This window comes from Aethalodelphis obliquidens, unplaced genomic scaffold, assembly GCF_003676395.1.
Source record: "Aethalodelphis obliquidens isolate GAN/ISIS:26980383/991018 unplaced genomic scaffold, ASM367639v1 scaffold9, whole genome shotgun sequence".
Classification (NCBI taxonomy): Eukaryota; Metazoa; Chordata; class Mammalia; order Artiodactyla; family Delphinidae; genus Aethalodelphis; species Aethalodelphis obliquidens.
In genome coordinates this window covers 35792373-35811318 of record NW_020837953.1, presented here as the reverse complement: position 1 = coordinate 35811318, position 18946 = coordinate 35792373, and the positions used below count along the sequence as shown (strand labels likewise).

The 18946-nt window shown below is 51.1% G+C and overlaps 1 long non-coding RNA gene across 1 annotated transcript in view; it reads left to right on the top strand.

Moving 5' to 3' along the window:
• Nucleotides 1–4773: 4773 nt before the first annotated feature.
• LOC113622085 (uncharacterized) overlaps nt 4774–18946 on the top strand; it is a 35706-nt gene continuing 21533 nt past the window's right edge. Inside the window, exon 1 of the long non-coding RNA XR_003433402.1 lies at nt 4774–5434. This is a non-coding gene — a long non-coding RNA (uncharacterized LOC113622085). The remainder of the gene's footprint in view (nt 5435–18946) is intronic.

Below are 18946 nucleotides of genomic sequence, written 5' to 3'. Positions count from 1 at the left end.
TGGTGACCTTAGAGCTGTTGACAAATATACAGGTTTACCTCTTTCCGGATCCGTGGTGGGAATGCACTGTCCATTCCCTTAAAGTTAGGGATGATGGTGTGACAGGCTTTGGCCAATGAAATGTGACAGCAACCAGAGACTAGCAGGGTGGTGGCGGCTTGGTCTGAGTGAGGGCAAGATGGGGCAGAGCCCCCACCAACCCACAAGCATGTAGTGTGAACAGGAACTAAACCTGTGCTGTTTGGAGCCATTGAGGTTTTGGAGTTGTCTGTTACTGTGACATAACCTGTGTATCCTGATTGATGGGTTCTGGGGTGGGGAAGCTATGGGACAGCAAGAGAGACTGCAGCCTTGGAATTAATCAACTGATCCTTTTTCCTTCCTTCTTTTATTTATCCAGCCATTCATCTGTCTGTCTGTCCATCCATCCATCTGTCCATTCATCTACTCATTCATTCACCTACCCATCCATCCTCCCATCTGTCCATCCATCTGTCTGTCCCTCCATCCATCCATTTGTACATCCATCCATCCACCCATCCATCTGTCCATCTAAGGATTCACACCCAGGTCTGCCTGGCTATGAAGCAGACCTCCTTTGTGCCAGGATGCCTCTTTGGAGAAGACGCGTCCTTCTCTCTACCTGCCCCAAACCTCTCTGTCCACCATGGCCTGTTCAACCCTCCCTCCCCCAAGAAGACTTGCCTGACCTGCTCCCAGGCTCAGCGAGGGTGTCCAGGGGGCTGGAGAGACCACAGAGCCCTAATCACCATGACCGGCCCACACGTGTGTCGACTGAGTCACAACCTGTAGGCACAACTGCACTTTCCCAGAGAGAGCTGAGGCATCATGGGAATTTGGCTGCAGTGACCCTGGGACCCTGATTGCCAGAATGGCCCCAAATGCACATACATGGGGACCTTGTCCTCGGCAGGCCTCACAGGTCCATTTTGGGTTTGGCAAATGTGATCATTCTAGAAATGTGCTCCCACCACCACAGCTCCATTCTTGACCCCTCCAGGGTTCAAAGCAGCCCTGGGGTCCACCTTGAAACACAGGTCTTACTTTGAAAAAAAGGAGGAGGAGCCCTTGATGGAGGGAAATTGAGTTTTTAGTGAAATTATCACATGCTGAATGGTTAGGGGAGCCACTCAAGCCTTGCTATTTCCTCCGGGGTCTCCCTAGCAGCCCTTGCTGCAGTACTGAGAGAGGAGGCTTCCCTCAGCCTGGGAGGCAGTGTAGCCTAGTGGTAAATGCATGGGCTTTACAGGCAGACAGTGGGGCTTGAGTTCCTTTTCACCTCCTTGTGGTGCCTGAGCAGAAACTTCACATCTCTGAGCCTCAGTTTCCACATCTGTAAAATGGGATTTTCCTCGGCTTGAAGGGTTGTTATGGGAATGTGTCGGGATAGTGACAGAAGTGCCTGGCACACAGTAGGTGTGCAATAATGGTAGTCACTATCAATGGTGGTAACACTGTGCACTGGACAGGACCTCACTTGGTAACAAATGTGCAGAGATTTGGTAGCAAGAATGAGGGTGATGGTGGTGATTTATTTTTGAACTAAGTCCAGTTCCTCTTGTTGAGGGAGCTTAGTCCCTGGGGTTAAATGTTAAGAACCAGGATCGAGGGCACAGTTCAACTTACATTTATAAGAGGAAGGGAATTTTTCTTTTCTAAAACTCCTACTGTGTGCCACGTGCTGAGGTTAGCAGAGTAGGTGCATAATTTCTTGGGAGCTTCGCATGGGCTTTAAGGGGGATCATTAACCCCACTCTACAGATGGTGCAACTGAGGCTTAGAGGCCAAGGGTCTGGTCAAGGCCACAGAGTGAATAAAAGATGGAGTGAAGATTCCAGCCCAGGTCCCAACAGCCCCACCTCCTGTGCTCTTTCTTGCACAAACAGTACTCAGGCCTCTGTGCTGGTCGCTCTCTCCACTGCCAGTCAAGGTCATGTGATGGCCCAGGCAGCTTTGCCAAAGCCTCTCCTCGTGCCCACAGGAGGCCACCTTGCCCTGGGGCTTGCCGTTGGCTGCTACCCTGGCTGGAGTGTGGACTCAGGTCTGCTCTGGGTCAAGCTCCCTGGGGGCCCAAGGACAGGAAGGGGGCAGGAAGTGGGCCGCTGGGCAGCAGGTGGCAATGGCACTGGGGAGTCAGAGTGTTGCTTCCTGACACCTCATTCTTACTCCCAGGGTCCTTCCCCTACTCAGGACCTCCACCACCTTCATTCTGGAGCCCTCTTCCCTTCTCAGGGAAGAGAATCAGCCTGGGGTGCCTGCACTTGATTTAGGCCACGGTCCCCACCGTAAGGAAACTGAGGCCCAAGGACAGGAAGGGAGACTAGCCCAAGTGGCAGAGCCAGAACTGAGAACCTGGGCTCCAGATGCCCTTCCCAGGGCCCCTTCTCCTATGGAACTCCCAGGATGATCCTACTTCCCAACAAGTCACTAGCTAGTTCCCATGGGACATGGGAACAAATGATCTGACATCAGAACAGTCAAGGAAAATTTGAGACACAGTCAGCACAACTAAACCCCACAGAGTCCCTCCTCTTGCACCTGCCGTCTCAGCGGCTAAATGCATCTCTTCTTCCGGGAGTGAGGATGCAGGTCAATGCTTAACCCAAATCCCCAGTTCTCACGGTGATATTTCCGGCATGGTGGCACCTGGGCAGGGCAGAGATTTTGGAACTTGGGGAGGAACATTTCTAGCTTCTCTCTTTCCTACTCCACGCGGCCTTTGGGAAGGCTGACCAGAGCCCTTGCACCAGGCGGGGCCTCCTCAGAAGACTTTTTCTGTGCCTTCCTGTTGTGGTTTTGACTTTGGGGAAATGCTCTGGCCTTGAACTCATCGAGGGTCGGCCCCATGTGAAGCTCGAAGTTTGTTCAGCCGTTTTGGGCTCCTGGTGGCAGGGAGCTCAGCCTTAAGCAAAGTCCAAACTGACCGCAGGCTTCCAGGGTGACTCTGGAGTGGTCGGGCCTATTTATATGTGGTGGGCATTATATCACCACTTCCCTCCACGCTGAGTTTGTGAAGGTTTTTCTCTAGGGGTGGAGCGTGCTCTTCTTTCCATCATCATCCTTGCTTTTCCTGGCTTCTCAGAGTTGGGGGGCTGACCAGCCAAGGGAGACAGTGCTGCAAAGTGGTTAAGGTGTGGACGCAGACAGATCTGGCTTTGAGTCCTTCAGGTCTCAGGTCAAATGTCACCTCCTCCAGGAGGCCTTCCCTGTCTGCTCTGCCCCTGTTTTATTGTCTTCACAGTATTTACCACTGCCTGGATGATCTCATCATATATTGATTTGTCTTACTGTCTCCCCCACCTGGATGTCAGCTCCAAGGTCAGGGGCTGTGTCTGTTCACACATGTATCTTCAGTACCTAGCACAGTGTCAGGCCCACAGTAGGTGCTCAATCAAAGGATGCTGAATAAATGCACAAATGGGGTATGTTCCCTCCAACAGTGGTTCTCAAATTTCAAGGAGCATCAGAGCCCCAGGGTGCTTGTTAACTATACAGACTTGGGTCCTGCCCCAGAGAATCTGATTCTGTGGGTCTGGAGTGAGCAGGAATCTGCAGCAGGTCTGGAGGCCATCCCTCGGGAAACACAGGCCCGGGGATCCTGGTCTGCCGAAGGGCCCCGGGCACAGCAGGACTGGTGCTGAGCTGCGGCTGTGGCTCCCCTACATCCTGCCTTGAGGGTCTTGGGAAGGGGCTGTGCAGCAGGAGGGGCCTTAGGCCCTCAGTGAGGGTAGCAGAGGGTGTACCCCCTACCCCCCACAAGTGAAGCCAGGCTCTCTCTCCTTTCAGGCATCCGAATCAGGGTCCCGCTTTCATAGAATTCCTTGCTTAACGTCTATTTTCTCTGCTAGACTCTAAGTGTCGCAAGGGCAGGGCTGAAGTCAGTTCTTAACCGCCCTTACACGTAGGCAAGTGAGGTGCTGGCCTTGCTCCTGGACCCTGATCTGTTTCTCTGTTGCCTGCACTGCATCCCACAGAGTGAGGCACCAAGGGGATGTGCCCACCCAGAGCTCATACTGTTGATACATCCCCCTGTAGACCACCTTCCGGATGCTGGAACCCCTGCCGTGCTTGAAGAGGCCTGAGCCTGCTTCCAGGGTCTGTGTGGGCCCCTTCCCCAGGCCTATTCCCCCGAGGGTGGACTGCACTGTGGGTGTGAGCCCTGCTAGGCCGAGGTGGCCGTGGAGCAGATGTCTGAGGGGCATGGGACAGAGTTTGGACATGCGGGCTGAGGTGTCCACACACTGAAACCAGGGTGGGAAGAGAAGGGGCCAGGCCATGACTGGAAAGTTGCAAAGCTTCGTCTTGTGCTCACTCATATTCCAGGGCCACTCAGGGCATGGCGGCGGCCTCACCTTCTTCTTACTTCACCCCTGGCTTCTCTGCTTTAAGCCTGCCCCCTCCTTAGACAGCAAGCAAGGGAAGGGTGGGGGGATTCCAATACGTGTCATTTCCTTGCCACGTATGTTCATCATTTACGTAGGGCCTGCCATGTCCAGAGCTTCCTTAAGTTTCCACGTTTAATCCTCACAGTGTCCAGGGGGTTAGGTAATGTTTTCCCCATCCTAGGGTGCTCAGAGAGGCCAGGTGACTTGTCCAAGGCCACAAAGCCAGTAGAACATCCTCACTTGCTGACTCCAAAGCTAGTGTTCACAGGCTGGGGAACAGATGTTTTAGGAAAGAGTAGCACTCTGGGGATATTGGGTGGGTGCATGTGCTGTGTTTCTGGAGTGGTGACAGGGTGATGGGGAAGGAGGTGGGTATGGCTCTGAAGATCCTCAAGAGGGCAAGGGGGGGGCAGGTCCCCGTCACACAGCAGGACTGGGACCAACAGGGCGTCAGCAGTGTCCAGGGACAACTTGGGAGCTCTTCAGACCCCCAAACCACCGTCGGACATCCCAGAGCCTCCCCCCAAATAAACAAAAGTCAAGTTAATACAGGGTACTGGCTACACAAATGAGGCACCAGCTCAAACCCGCTGGTTGTCCTCCAGCCAGGTGGCCGCCCCTAAAACAGGACTTGCCACGGGGTGAGGCAGGACTCTCCCAGCACAGCATCCCCCCAGGACAGGGCTGAGCCCCTGGAACAGAGCCCCTCCAGTCAGTCAGTGTTTAGTCACATGCCAGGCACTAAGCCAATTTCATTGTCACAACAGCCCGAAGGGGTGGTTACAGGTACTATTCTCATGCTACATAGGGAGAAACGGAGGCTCAGAGAGATGAAGTACCTGGCTTGAGGTCACAAGGCAGCAGGTGGACAGGGGCATTTGGACCCAGGGCTCTGTGACTCCAGAGCCCAAGGGCTTGATCTCCTCCGTCTGCCTGGTGTTTGCTGATGCCCTGGGCCGTGTGGCTGGAGGAACAGGAAGAGGTGAGTTCTGACTCTCGCTCCCCTCGGCTCCCAGACAGACCAGAAGGTGAGTGTGTGGTGCCCTGGGGCTGCGGGGAGCCAGGGCGGACAGGAGCAGTAGGGCGTGTGGATGGGTAGGAAACCCAGCCTGGCAATGCCAGCCCCAGCAGGAAACACCTTTGCTTGTTCGGCCAGGCTGTGGGCAGAGGGCAGCTGTGTTGGGTGCCTACTGCCACAAGCTGGAGGTGGTTTCTAAGGGCAGAGGGTAAACAGTTGCCTTGGCTACCTGGGTGTGCACCTGGGTGATAGGTCAGCTCTGGCGTGTTCTGGTAAGTGAAGGAGGGAAACCAGAGGCCTCGTGCTCTGAGACTGAGGTGGAGGGCACCAAAGGGAGGGCCCAGGACGAGTCTGCTGTCACAGAAGCTGGCCCTGGCTGGGCTGGTTTGGGGGCTGGCATTGTCTGCTCCCCAGGAAGGAGGGTCCTGGAGTCGGGACATCAGGGAGGCTCTGCTCTGGTCAACCTGGCAGCATCTGTGTGACAGGAGAGAAAGAGGACATCACCTTTCTTTCTTTTTTCCTTTTTAAAGTTTATTGAAGTATAGCTGATTTACAGCACAGTGATTCAGTTACACACACACACATACATATATTTTCTTTTTCAGATTCTTTTCCCTTATAGGTTATTAGAAAATATTGAGTATAGTTACAGTAGGTCCTTGCTGGTTATCTGTGTACATCTCCTTTCCTTCTTTCTTTCTTTCTTTCTTTTTTTTTTTTTTTACAATAAGCAGCCTTTCAATGCTGATTCATTGTTTTATTTTTTTTCATTAAAAAAAAAACTTTTTACTATAGAATGTAAAAACGACACCAAAGTACAGACAATTGCTGTTTCCATTTCCCTCCTTCAACAGTCATCAATACGTGACCAGTCTTGTTTCATCTGTACTCTGCCCCACTCTCCACTCTTCACAGATTGTTTTGAATCAAATCTCAGACATCAAATATTTCATCTGTAAATATGTACACCACCCTTCTTAATCATCACTCCTCCTTCTGTCCCACACTATGGGCTGTCTACTTGCTATTTCATTTCTCATCCAACAAACGGTAATCAAGCCGGCTCTGAGCTTGGGGTACAGCCCCGAAGTTGCCAAACTCACAGTCTTCACCTCCATGGAGCTTCAGTCTAGAAATCTCCATATATTGGTTTCCTCTCATCTGTTATTTGCAAGGTGAAACCAGCTCAAGCAAAGCAAAACAAAAAAAACACAGCGGGGGAGGGCATCCTGTGATCAGGAAGACTTTCCCATGCTGCTGGCTCTAGGGCAAAAGAACATTTCAGGCTCAACTGCTCTGTCTCCATCTCTTGCTTGTACCTTCTCTGCCTGGGGCTTCATTCACCCTGAGCATTCCTTTTTTTAAAAAATAAATTTATTTATTTATTTATTTTTGGCTATGTTGGGTCTTCGTTGCTGCACGTGGGCTTTTTCTAGTTGCAGCAAGCCGGAGCTACTCTTTGTTTCGGTGCACGGGCTTCTCATTGCGGCGGCTTCTCTTGTTGCGGAGCACGGGATCTAGGCGTGCGGGCTTCAGTAGTTGCAGCACGTGGACTCAGTAGTTGTGGCTTGTGGGCTCAGTAGTTGTGGCTTACGGGCTCTAGAGCGCAGGTTCAGTAGTTGTGGCAAACGGGCTTAGTTGCTCCACGGAATGTGGGATCTTCCCAGACCAGGGATCGAACCTGTGTCCCCTGCATTGGCAGGCGGATTCTTAACGACTGCGCCACCAAGGAAGCCCCTCACCCAAGCATTCTTGATGGGGCCCTGAAGATGCCTGCCCCAACCAGGATCCCTACAGCTTCCCCTTCCCTAGCAACACCCACATAGCCAATCTAATTTCGGACCCACTTCTGAGACAACTGGTGGGGGGCGTTCTCTTGAGCGAGAGGCAAAAATAATGTGTCCATGACTGAGAAGACAGATATTCAAGGACCAATGTAACCAATACTTATATAATTGTAATTGTGATTGGTGTCACAAAGAAGTACAGGGTGAGATCAGTAAATGAGGGAATCTGATCTGGTCTGAGAAATCAAGGAAGGCTTCCTGGAGTAATTAGCCTTTGAATAGGGGTTTGACACAGAAGCGGGAATTAACTGACATAGAATGGGGAAGAGTGTTTGAGACAGAAGAAGCTGAACAGCTTTGAGGTTGGGTGCAGAGAGTCCTGGGGAGAGAGCAAGAGATGAATGAGTATGTTAGCAGTCAGCCCATGTGGGCCTCTCTGTGGAGGCAACAGTAGGAATTTTGGCGTTTCCTTGAGAGCCATGGGAAGCCCTTGGAGAGTTGTAACTTGGGCTGGCATCACAGAATATATGTTCTATAAAGATCTCTTTGGCTACACTATGGAGAATGGACTGAAGGGGGCAAGTAGGCACCGAGAGACAGTTGGCTACAGCAGTCATCCAGGCAGGAGGCGATGGTGGCTTAAGTGAAGGAAGTGACATAGGAGACAGGATGAATTTGAAATACATTTTGGAGGTAAAATTAATAGAATTGGGGAACTGATTGAATGGTGGAGGGGTGGGAAGAGATAAACATTTGAAGGACGGCTTCTAGGTTCCTGGCTTACACAGAAACCTATGGAGTGGGAATTATCGGCTCTCATTTAACTGGCTCTGAAAACGGAGGCTCAGAGACAGGAAAGGACTTACTCGAGGTCACACAGCATGTGAGCGGCCGAGCCTGGATTCTGACTCAAGTCTGCCTGTCTTCAAAACCCGTGTTCTTCTTCTCCATGTTTTTTTCTCTGCAATTCTCTCTTCCATGACGGCTTTGAGAAATGAGTGGCAGGTTTAGAGAGGTCTGAGGAACCCAGCTCCCTGTTGAGGGAACATCTGCAATGAGGTGCCTGAGGCCTCTAGAATGTCCATAGCTAGGAGCCCAAGCCAGAGGGCTGGACAGAGAGAAGCCTACAGGAGGGTGACTCAGGATGAACACAGCCTCCTCCGCCCCTGACGGCCAGGATATGTACAGCCTGAGGAACGTCAGCATCTCAGGACGAGAAAGGACCCTGAAGTCAGGCCTGGGGGGTGTATTCTGGCCCCATGACTTCTGACCTCTGTCTCTAGGACTCAATTTCCTTTGCTTGTAAAGTGATGTCTACATTCCTACCTTGCAGGGTGATCACAAGACAGGTGAAGTCTTGGCACCGAGAAGGGGTGTAAATTGTAGCTATTAAAATTCTCTTATGCTAACCTTGGGGTTTGAGCAATATTGAGAGAGTCAAGCAGGTTTGAGATTCTGGGATGGGAATTCCCAGAGGTGGGAATACTGCAAAAACAAATCCCCAGAGCATGCGGGGGAAGGGTCCGGCACCAGTGCCAGCCTGGGGACCTTGAATTTGTACCCTTACTCTCCATGCTCAGAAAAATGTGTTCCTCTCCAGCCCACCCCAATCCACAGCACATCTCCCCTCCTCCAGGCCACGAATTCTCAGTGAACTTGTACCCGTCATGGCTGTCTTCTTGCTGATCTGACCTTTGTGAGTGACCCCTCAGCTTCCAGAAAGTGAGACCAGGTAGAGTTGCCCAGGCAGCTGAGTGACCTGACGTGACTTAACCTTACTGTCCCCCTGCTAACTCAGGAATCCAGAAGTGATAAGACCATCTTTCCCAGAGTGTATTTAAGGATTCAATGAGATAATGTATGTGAAATGCCCACCATAGCAATAAATAGTGCTTCCCATTGGGTTGTCATTATAGGTTTGTGCCTGTCTCTCTTTCTAGGCCATGAACCTCACAGAAAGTAGAGATCATACCTCTCTGACCTCTGAGTACTCAGAGGCTGGCAGGATGCCTGACACATAATAGGTTCTCAGTTAAGCCCTGTTAAATAAGTGTGCTCCCTTTTTGGAGTCCCCAGCAGTGACTTCCACATTATTAAGAGGAAGATGGGGTACAGGTTAGGAGAATGGATTGGGGGATCAGATAGATTTTGGGTTCATATCTTGTCTCTGACTCATACCAGCTACGATGCTTCAAGTCACTTCACTTAACCTGCTTCCTTCTCTGCAAAATAGGATTAAAAGGCCACCTCCCAGGATTCTGTGATCACATAACTCATGCATGTGAAGTGCTTAATGCAGTTCATGATGGGAGCTGCAATTATGATGATTAATCAACTAACTCCCATGTATTGGGTTGGCCAAAATTTCGTTTGGGTTTTTCCGTAACATCTTATGGAAAAACCTGAATGAACTTTTTTGGCCAACCCAATAGGTGGCTGCCCAATGCAATGGGCCAAGTGCATAGCTTTCCCAGCACCCCCCTGCCCTCCCAGATAACCTTGATTGTGGTTTGGGGAGCCATGTAGTTGCAGGGACTTATTCCACTGCTGGTGCTAGGCAGGAGCAGGGCTAAGGCAACAAAGGCATTTCAACCCCCTGGCTCAGTGATTGGTTTTGTGCTGGGCATGTGATCTAGACCTGTCACATCAGAGTGAACCTTAGGACTTTTGCTGGGAATTCTGGAACAAAGATGCTTCTCTGATACCCTACTGATCACAAATGAAGCGATCTTTTTCTTGGGAACTGCTGGGAGGTGTCCTGGGACGGTAAGGGAAGCCAGTTTTGAAAAAGGCAAGTTGAGTAAGAGAAGGAAACTGAGTCCTTGCTAGCACTGTTAAGCTGCTGGATCAAGCCTTTCCTGAAGGACTTTTCAAAACATGTGAGCCAATAAATTGCCTTTATTATTTATGGCTGTTTGAATTGAGTTTTCTGTTCCTAGTAACCAAAGTCACCCTTACGGATACAACACATACATTTCTCCACCTTGTGTAGCTGTCACTTCCTTTCTGTGGGTGTGGTGACATCAGCTCAGGCCACATTTCCTCCATGAGCACATGGGCTCTGTGAGAACCAGCTGACACTGCTGCCTGTTGGAAACCAGACCACCCAGGAGCCGAAAGATTATGGAAACATAAAGAAAACCAGAGCAGGGAAAAATCCAAATGAATGCTTCCAGAATAACCAAAAAGAAAGAAAGAAAAAAAAAAACCAAAAGTGGTGGCAACGCTAATAGCAAAATAATTGACAGCCACACTCCTGATTGAGGAGGGTGTATCCCAATCTAAACCACCTGAAGGGAGTATCATCCTTGCAGGGAATATTCCTTGCTTCTGGCTGTCAGCATCTCCTCCCCTGCAGGCCAGCACTCTGGTTTCTTTTCCTGGAATTATGGCAGGGGTCCCACCTTCCCTAGCCAAAGGTGGGCTAAACAAAAGCTCCTTTACTGAGATGGAATCTTGAGCAGAAGAGGCTGGTCCATCTATCTCTGTGTCAGGATCCTCACCATACTATTCCAGTCGTGAACCCGATGCACCTTTGCTATCTAACTTCTGCAGCATCCTTGGTTCCCAAGCCTGGTGCTCTGGCCCCCTGTGGATCCTGTGAACTCCCAGTAGCAGCCTTCCAATATTTTTCCTTTTGCTGAAGCTAGCAAGATTCATTTCTGTTGTTTACAACCAAAGAGTCTTCAGTGATACACCTGCTGAAGGGTCTGCAGCAAGGTGGGAGAAGAGTCTGTCATTCATTGAGAAGCCTCGTCAAACACAGGCTGGGTGATTTCCCACAAGGCTCTAGCGATGCACTCTGTGGGTCCAATCTTGGGAAGGCAGACTGGGTAATTGTGAAGGGTGTCCTCAAAGTCGTAGTGCATTGTCAGGCATTGTCTGCAGGCTGAATACATACATATATAATGATGCTATAAATACAATGAATAAAATACAAATTTTATTTGTATTTTATGATGAATAAAATACAAATTAGTTTCAAGGAATTTCTGAATTCACATGTTAAAAAACCATTAGGTGGTTTATCGTCTAATCAATACTAAATGTAAAATCTGGGAAAACGTTTATATGGAAAAGGCGTGCTCCTCTTGAAAATGTTACAATCACAGCTGTGAGGGTGTGATGAGGCGAGGGCGTGTATTGCAGGACCATAGTGGTCATCTGTCCTTCCTGCCTCCAGGACCCATTCTTCCTCCCTGCAGGACTGCACCCTGATAAACCTCCGGGAGACTGGTTGCTCCCACTGGCTCCAAAGGTGGCCTGTGACTCAGATCTGGCCAATCAGAGCACTGGATTTCCCTGGCCACACTGATTGGTTCGGGGATGGGGAAGTGACCCAATCAGAGCCAATGAGAAGCAACGGGAGTATCGCTGGGGCTTCTGGGAAGGAGCCACCCACCGTGACTTGGAGGATTTAAACCTGAAGAGGGATGGAGGTCTGTAGTGGCCGAAAGTGATAAGTTCTGAGGGCAAACTTGCCTCTGAACAGGGCCAGCACGCAGGAGAGGGGAGCTGAACTGGAGAGGGAGGAGCTGGGTCCTTGGAGGGCGGTTTGGGCCTCTGCTGAGGCCTCACAGAGCCAGCCCGCCCTTGGTCTCCTCAGTGACAGGAGCCGAAGACCCCCCATTTCCTTAAGCCGTTCAGGGGTCCCAACGGACACATGGGAGAGGTGGTGCTGGAATTCTGAGACTCATCCGGTTGTCATCACCCCAGAGAGTCCTGCTTCTCGAAAGGGCACATTCAGTGTAATTCAACCGAGGTGTATCTCACCCCTGGCGGGGTGAGAATTCCACTGGGACCCACCTCACCGTGGGGACTCATTTTAGAGTTGCCAGGTTTAGCACATAAAAATGTAGGACATCTCCTTAAATTTGAATTTCAGACAAACAACAAATCCTTTTTTTTTTTTTTTTGTAGTCTAAGTATGTCTCATGCACTATTTGGGACATACATATTATACTAAATAATTATTGTGTATCTGAACTTCATATTTAACTGAGCTTCCTGTATTTAATGTGGAAAACCTACCCCAGACTTCCTCTGAAGTCACCCTGGACGGGTTCATTCACGAGGTGAGGAGGAGGCGGAGACAGGCATGGTGCATGGCGAGCTGTCACTGGATGGACAGGGAGCCTGGAGATGTGAGAGGTGACTGGGGAGGAGCGAAAGGAGGGGAGGGAAGAGAGCAGAGAGGAGTGGGGTCACCGAGGGTGTCAGCAGATGGGGAGCCTGAGGCCCTGCAGGGGAAGTATATTTTGCATGGCCATCACTGTGCCTGCAGTGGCTACCACCCCCTGGGAGAGGAAGCTGTCCCATCCTCACCCCTGCTCAAGGAGTCCACGTTTGCACCTCATGACCCCCCCAGCCACAGTTCGTTGGACAGGAATGGGTCCTGAGCCAAAGGCAGCCAATCCAGGGCCAGAATCTCATTGTGACTCAATGAGAAGAGCTAAACTGGCCTGAGCAGATCCCAGACCTGAGCTTCGAGATGAGGAGAGACCGAGGCAGCCGGAAGGGGGATCTGAAGCTGGAGGAGATATGGAGAGAGGCTGAGAGGCCACGAGGGGCTGTGCAAAGGGGGGTCATGAGGGAGGGAAGCTGTGTGAAAGAAGAGGCTGAGAGGTCAGGAAACTAGGTCCCGAGCTAGGTCTTAGAGCTCCAGATAAGACCCCACTCTTGAGAAGCTCTCAGTCTAGTGGGATCAGACCCCTAAGGAATGAAGACTGGGACTCAGTGTACAGATAGTGAGATATACAATATACTTCTGGGACTTAGAGGAAGAAAACTTCAACTCTGCCTGGCAAGAAAACTTCAACTCTGCCTGGAAAATTGAGGAGGGCTTCTTAGGGGAGGTGGCCCTTGAGCAGGGCCATGGAGAATGAATAGAAGTTTACTGGGAAAGAAGGCAGGAAAGCGGTTGAAGCCACTAAAAAGCAAGAGTTCCTGATGTGGTGAGGTTGGATTAGAGATGAGGACTTGGAAGTTGCCTGTCTTGAGGTTACAAGTGGGATGAGGCTGGCCAAGGAGAGAGCAGAGACCAGGGTCACAGGCTGCTGCTTTTGGGGGCCAGGCGGGCACATGAGTGAGCTAAGTTGGTCAGATGTGAGAGAGATCTTATGGCTTTGTGGGTCTGCTTCTATTTCCCATTTTTAAAAGGGCAGGGATCCAACCATTGCTCTCTAATTAAAACAAACCAGTGAAATGATGAAGAACAAATGTCTCCATGGCCAACTGGAAAGTCCACAGTCTGCGAAACAAACTAGACTAGCCACTAGAAACACCAGGGGCACTTTTATAAAATACGATTCCTGGACCCCCATCCCTGGAGAATACGACTTTATTGGTCCAGGGTGGGGCCTGGACAGCAAAATATTTTAATAGCTGCCCAGGTGATTCTGTGGTTCTAAGGTATCACCAGAGGTGAAAACCAGTGGTCCAAAAGGAATGCCACTTGGTGCCTTGCAGGAATGTGTCTTCCCAAATTTTTGATTTTTCTTTTCCTTCCTTTTTAAAGAATATTTATTTATTTATTTATTTGGTTGGGCTGGGTCTTAGTTGTGGCCTGCAGGCTCCTTAGTTGCAGCAGGTGGGCTCCTTAGTTGTGGCTCGAGGGCTCCTTAGTTGTGGCTCACCAGCTCCTTAATTGCAGTTTGTGGGCTCCTTAGTTGCAGCTCACCGGCTGCTTAGCTGCATCACGCAGGCTCCTTAGTTGTGGCATGCAAACTCTTAGTTGCAGCGTGCATGTTCGATCTAGTTTCTTGATCAGGGATCGAACCCGGGCCCCCTGCATTGGGAGCGTGGAGTCTTAACTACTGCACCACCAGGGAAGTCCCTTGATTTTTTCAAGAAAAGCCTGAAATCTGGATTTTTCTGTGAAATAGCCTTATTTTAAAATGTTGGCTCAACTTCAAAGGCAAAATTGGGTAGTACTTACTATGGGTTGCTCTAAGCTCCTTTTCCTCACAACAACTCTATGAGGAATTTATCTTGTTTTGCAGATGAGGAAACAGAGGCATGGAGAGGCTGTGTAACTCACCCAAGGACCCGAGCTAGATAGGGTCAGAGCAAGATGCATACCCAGGCAAGTCTGGTTCCAGAGCCCATGCGTTTATCCACAGAACCCATCTGCAGCCTGGCCTCCCCCCACACCCCCAGCAGTTTGTGACCTCTGGTGGGTGAGTAAGAGGAGAGAAGGGCCGGGGGCAATCTTGGTCCTGATGAGAAAGAAGGCAGAGTGGCCAGAGGATGAGTGAGCTGCATGGTGGCTGCCATCAGACCCCCTTTGAATGAATGGAATGGTGGGGCCCTTTGCCATCTGTAATGGCCTCCAGCATCTCTGGAGCCCCACGTGGCCCTGCCTAGGGAGTGGAGCCCAGTGGCTCTGCTTCCCATGAGGCCTAGCAGGTTCAGACTTAGGTTTTCATCAAGTGCCCTGCTGGCCCTGGCAGCGCCGGCGGCGCTGGCTCTGCCAAGATGCTGCCGATAAATGGGCTCACCTGGTGGTGGGGCCGTTGCCAGGGGAAGTTTCAGGCTTTGTTTCTTGCTGTGACTCAGGGTAGGTCATCATCTGGCAGCCATGCCGTGGGCTCCAGGCTGGGGCCCTGGACGTGTCTCCTTCTGAGGCTGGTCGGACCCATCTAATGAGCCCTGCTCCAGGAGTCACCTTATAAGGGAACGTTATCTTCCCACAGGCTTTGAGGATGGGGCCTGGGGCGGGCTGGGGGTGGGCATTCTGGGAAGGCAAGAAAATGGATTCAACTAACCGGCAGGATTGATTAAGGACCGGAAAGTGGCCACATTCTACGGATCTACTGTGTGTGCTGTGTCTTGCTAGGCACCTTTGCATCCGATTTCTTAACATTTACAACAATTCTGAGGGGTCAATGTTGTTAGCTCCATTTTACAGATGAGGAAGTTGAAACTCAGAAAGGTGAGGTGCTTTGGCCAGGTTTTCATGGCTTGTAAGTGGAGCTGTGATTGGAGTCCAGGTTGTTCCCTGGTCATTCACCTTCTCTAGATATGTCCTGAGGCCTCTCCTTAAGACCCACCCCAATCCCACTCACTCCAGACCCCAAGGCTTGATTGTCCTGCCCTAGTGGGTCAGGCTGTGTACGCCTCAGTGGCATATTCACAGGTCGCAGGCATCTTGGACTGACTGGACCGAGAGATGACAAGTCTATGGAGACATGTGGGCGTCTGTACAGATCAATTGCAGAGAGATTCGGGGCTGGTGATTGTTAACACACCGATCAAATCATACAACACATCTGTGGCCACCAGGCAAAGAATCATCTTAGTTGAGTTAAAACTAAGAACAATGTTGTATGTCTTTAGCTAAAAAAGCAGTGATTATTTTGCTTTGCAGCTCACTTTTAACTTTATAAAAGTAGTTTAAAAATCAACATTGTTGTCTTTTCATCTCTGCTCAGCACTCTCTTCCTGCCCTCCTGCAGACAGGCTGCCCAGGTGGCATCTGAGCTCCTGTCTTTTGTTGCTTGTCTCTCCTCACTTGTCTGTTCAGCCCCACTAGGCATGGGCATAGGCTGTATCCGGATGAAGGCCTCACCAGGAGGAGGGTCTGAACCTGGGTGATGGGGAGTTCCCACCATGGCCCAGGCAGGAGCACTTCGTAGGAGGGTCTTATTTTGTGGGGTGGCTGGACTCTGGGCCCCACTGGGATGGAGGAGAACACGCCGAGCCCCAGTGGCTGCCCAGTCTTTAGTGAGAGGCCAGTTTTTTGGCCTGGTGTTCCAGGCCCTTCCCAGTCAGACCCTGGTCCACCTCTCCGGCCTCGTCCCCTGCCTCACCTCCCTGGCTTCAGTCCTGAGCCACTCTGCAGTCTCACTGTGTCACGCCTCTGTACCTTTGCACAGGCTGTTTGCTCTCCTAGGATCACCCTCCCTTACTTGCAGGGATACCCTGTGTGAAAGAGGCCAGCACTGGGTTAAACGCATAATCAGTGCTTAAAAGTGCACCTTCCGTCCTCCCTCCCTCCTCTCTCCCTCCCTCTAACGTGGAAACATGGCCCTTCCTGCTCTAGGGGAACAATTAGTATGATGTGAGAGGCACAGTGCCAAGCCAGAGAAGCCTCTAGTCTATGTGGATGGAAGAAACAATGCCTACAGCACCCAGGATCCCTGGGCATTCTCCCCTGTCCTCTCAGTCCACTGTCTTGTGTGACTCTTCCCCCTTAGAGGTGGAACGTGTGAGTTGCCTAAGCCAGCCTGGTCATCGTGTTCCCTCAGCCAGGGTTTGGTTCATTCAGAGCCAGTGGGACATCATGAGATGCTGCTGGGACTGCTGGACAGACCCAAGCCCTCTTCTCCTGACTTGGGTCTGGACCTGGTTCTCCAGCCCGCCTGCCACTCTGTGAGCTCTCCACAATCCCCAGTAAACACCCTTCAAGCTTAAGGAAGCCAAAGGGGAGTCTGTGGCTGGCATTCAATGCACACACCCTACAAATCTACGAACTCCTGGGATAGAGGAGCTGAGAGTCAGGGCTCCAGTGGGGAGGAGAAGGTGGTGGTGAGAGTGTCTGGACGGAGGGGCATCCCATCTTGGCCCTGGATGGGACCACAGGGCTCAGCTGTTCAGTCCCTGAGTGGTGCCCAGTGTCCAACTCCAGGGGCTGCCTGGGCCAGGCAGCCAGGACTTTACCCAGAGGGGCCTCCTAACCCCAAACCTAGTCCTTTTTGCTGAGACCTGGGAGTGGGGATGGTGGGGCGCAGGGGAGGGAAGGGGGGACTGCCCCTTCTAGGCTGGCACCATGACCATAGCCACATTCCGGTGCCCAGAAGTGAATCCACGAGTGGAGGGGAAAAAAGGCCCTAAAGCTAGTTCGAGTCCGAGGAGAGAGGCAGACACAGGCCTTTGTGTCCACACCTGTCCTTCCACAGCAGAAGGGGGTGGTGAGGGCCCTGGGAGAGGGAAATGGAAAGAGCATAGGCTGGGAGCCAGGTGGATCTAAGTTTGAATCTACCTCTGCCGCTAATCAGCTGTGAGAGCTTGGATGTATCACCTTACCTCTCTGAGTCTCACTTTCCTTGTGTGTAAAATGGGAATAATCCTACATGCATCCTGGGATTATTGTGAAGAGTAAACAAGGATGAATCATGTAAAATTTTATATGGGTGCTTGGCACAAGCAAAGAGTCCACCAGTGTTTGCTTTTATTGTGGTGAAGAATAAGAACCCTGCTTCAGACCAAGCTTGGTCAGTTTCCTAAAGAGTTGGCTTTGGTTTAATTCCAGTTCTGAGCTGGTGAACCTTGGGCAACTGACCGTGGGCTTCCTCTTCAGGTGTCAGTTTGCTCATCTGTAAAATGGGGATAATAGCATTTCCCATTTCAAGAGTAGATGTGGGGATTAAATGACATAATGCACATAAAGTGCTTGGCATCATGCCTGGCACATAGTAGGTGCTCAGTAAATGTCAGGTCCCTCCTGCCCACCTCCCTGCTTTGTACTGGATATGAAGGAGCAGGTGGTGTGGGGAGCAGAGAAGCCCCAGACCTGGAATCAGAGAACTAGGTTCTGCCCCAGGCTTGGCACTGAATTGCTGGGCTTTCTTCGGGTGGGATCCTGACCCCTGGGTCTCTGTCGACCTCTCATCTGTTAAATGATGACCTTGGACTTGATGGTCCTGCTTCTGACTCTAAAATTCCATTCTACGAAAACAAGAACATTGCTACTTAAATAAAGGACTGAGGGCAGCTGCTCCTCACTTGAGATGGGGCTGTAACAGAAGGAGGCTGCACTTTCACTTCAGAAAACCCCCTTTTTTTCTTTCTTAAATGTTTTTTTTTTCAAAATAAATTTATTTACATATTTATTTTTGGCTGCGTTGGGTCTTGTTGCTGCATGCGGGCTTGTCTCCAATTGTGGTGAGTGGGGGCTACTCTTCATTGCGGTGCGCAGGCTTCTCATTGTGGTGGCTTCTTTGCTGCGGAGCACGGGCTCTAGGCGTGCAGGCTTCAATGGTTGTGGCGCGTGGGCTTAGTAGCTGTGGCGCACGGGCTTAGTTGCTCTGCGGCATGTGGGATCTTCCCGGACCAGGGCTCGAACCCATGTCCCCTGCATTGGCAGGTAGATTCCTAACCACTGCGCCAAAACCCCTTGAGAGGCCCTTTTTGGTTATGAAAGGGCAGGGTCTCCCCACCTCACCCCCCATCGGGCCTGGTCTAGAAGAGGAAGTTCCTTGTAAAGTGAAGGACGTGGGTCTGTGTAACGAGGAGGAGTTTGGGAGTCACCTCTGGGCCACTGGAGAGAGATTTTGGGAGGCCCAGGACTCAAAGCTGGGTGGGGATGAGCAGTGGGCTCTTTGGTAGACAGGGGCTTGGGAAGGTGGGAACAGCCAGAGGCAGGGAATGGGCTGGCAGTGAGGGCCCTGGAATGTCCCAAACAGTGAACTGGTCACTTTGGTGGTGTTGCTGGTTAGGTCCAGGTGTCTCCCTTCTTTCCCTGACCCTTCAGTGGGTTCTGTTGCTCACACAGCCTTGTGTCCGTGGCCTTTGGGGGTGAAGGAGTCATGGCAGAGGCTGCACACAGGAGCAGAGAGGGGCGGCAGACAGCAGGATGCAGTGGAGACGTGGCTCAGGCCAAGAGCAGATTTGGGAGTGGAGGGAGACAGGAACCTTAAACCCTCTCACAAGGTCCCAGGAACATCAAGAAGGGCTTTGGGCTTTCTGAAGTATGGGGCATAGGGTTTTGAACGATTTTATTTTGAAATTAAGGC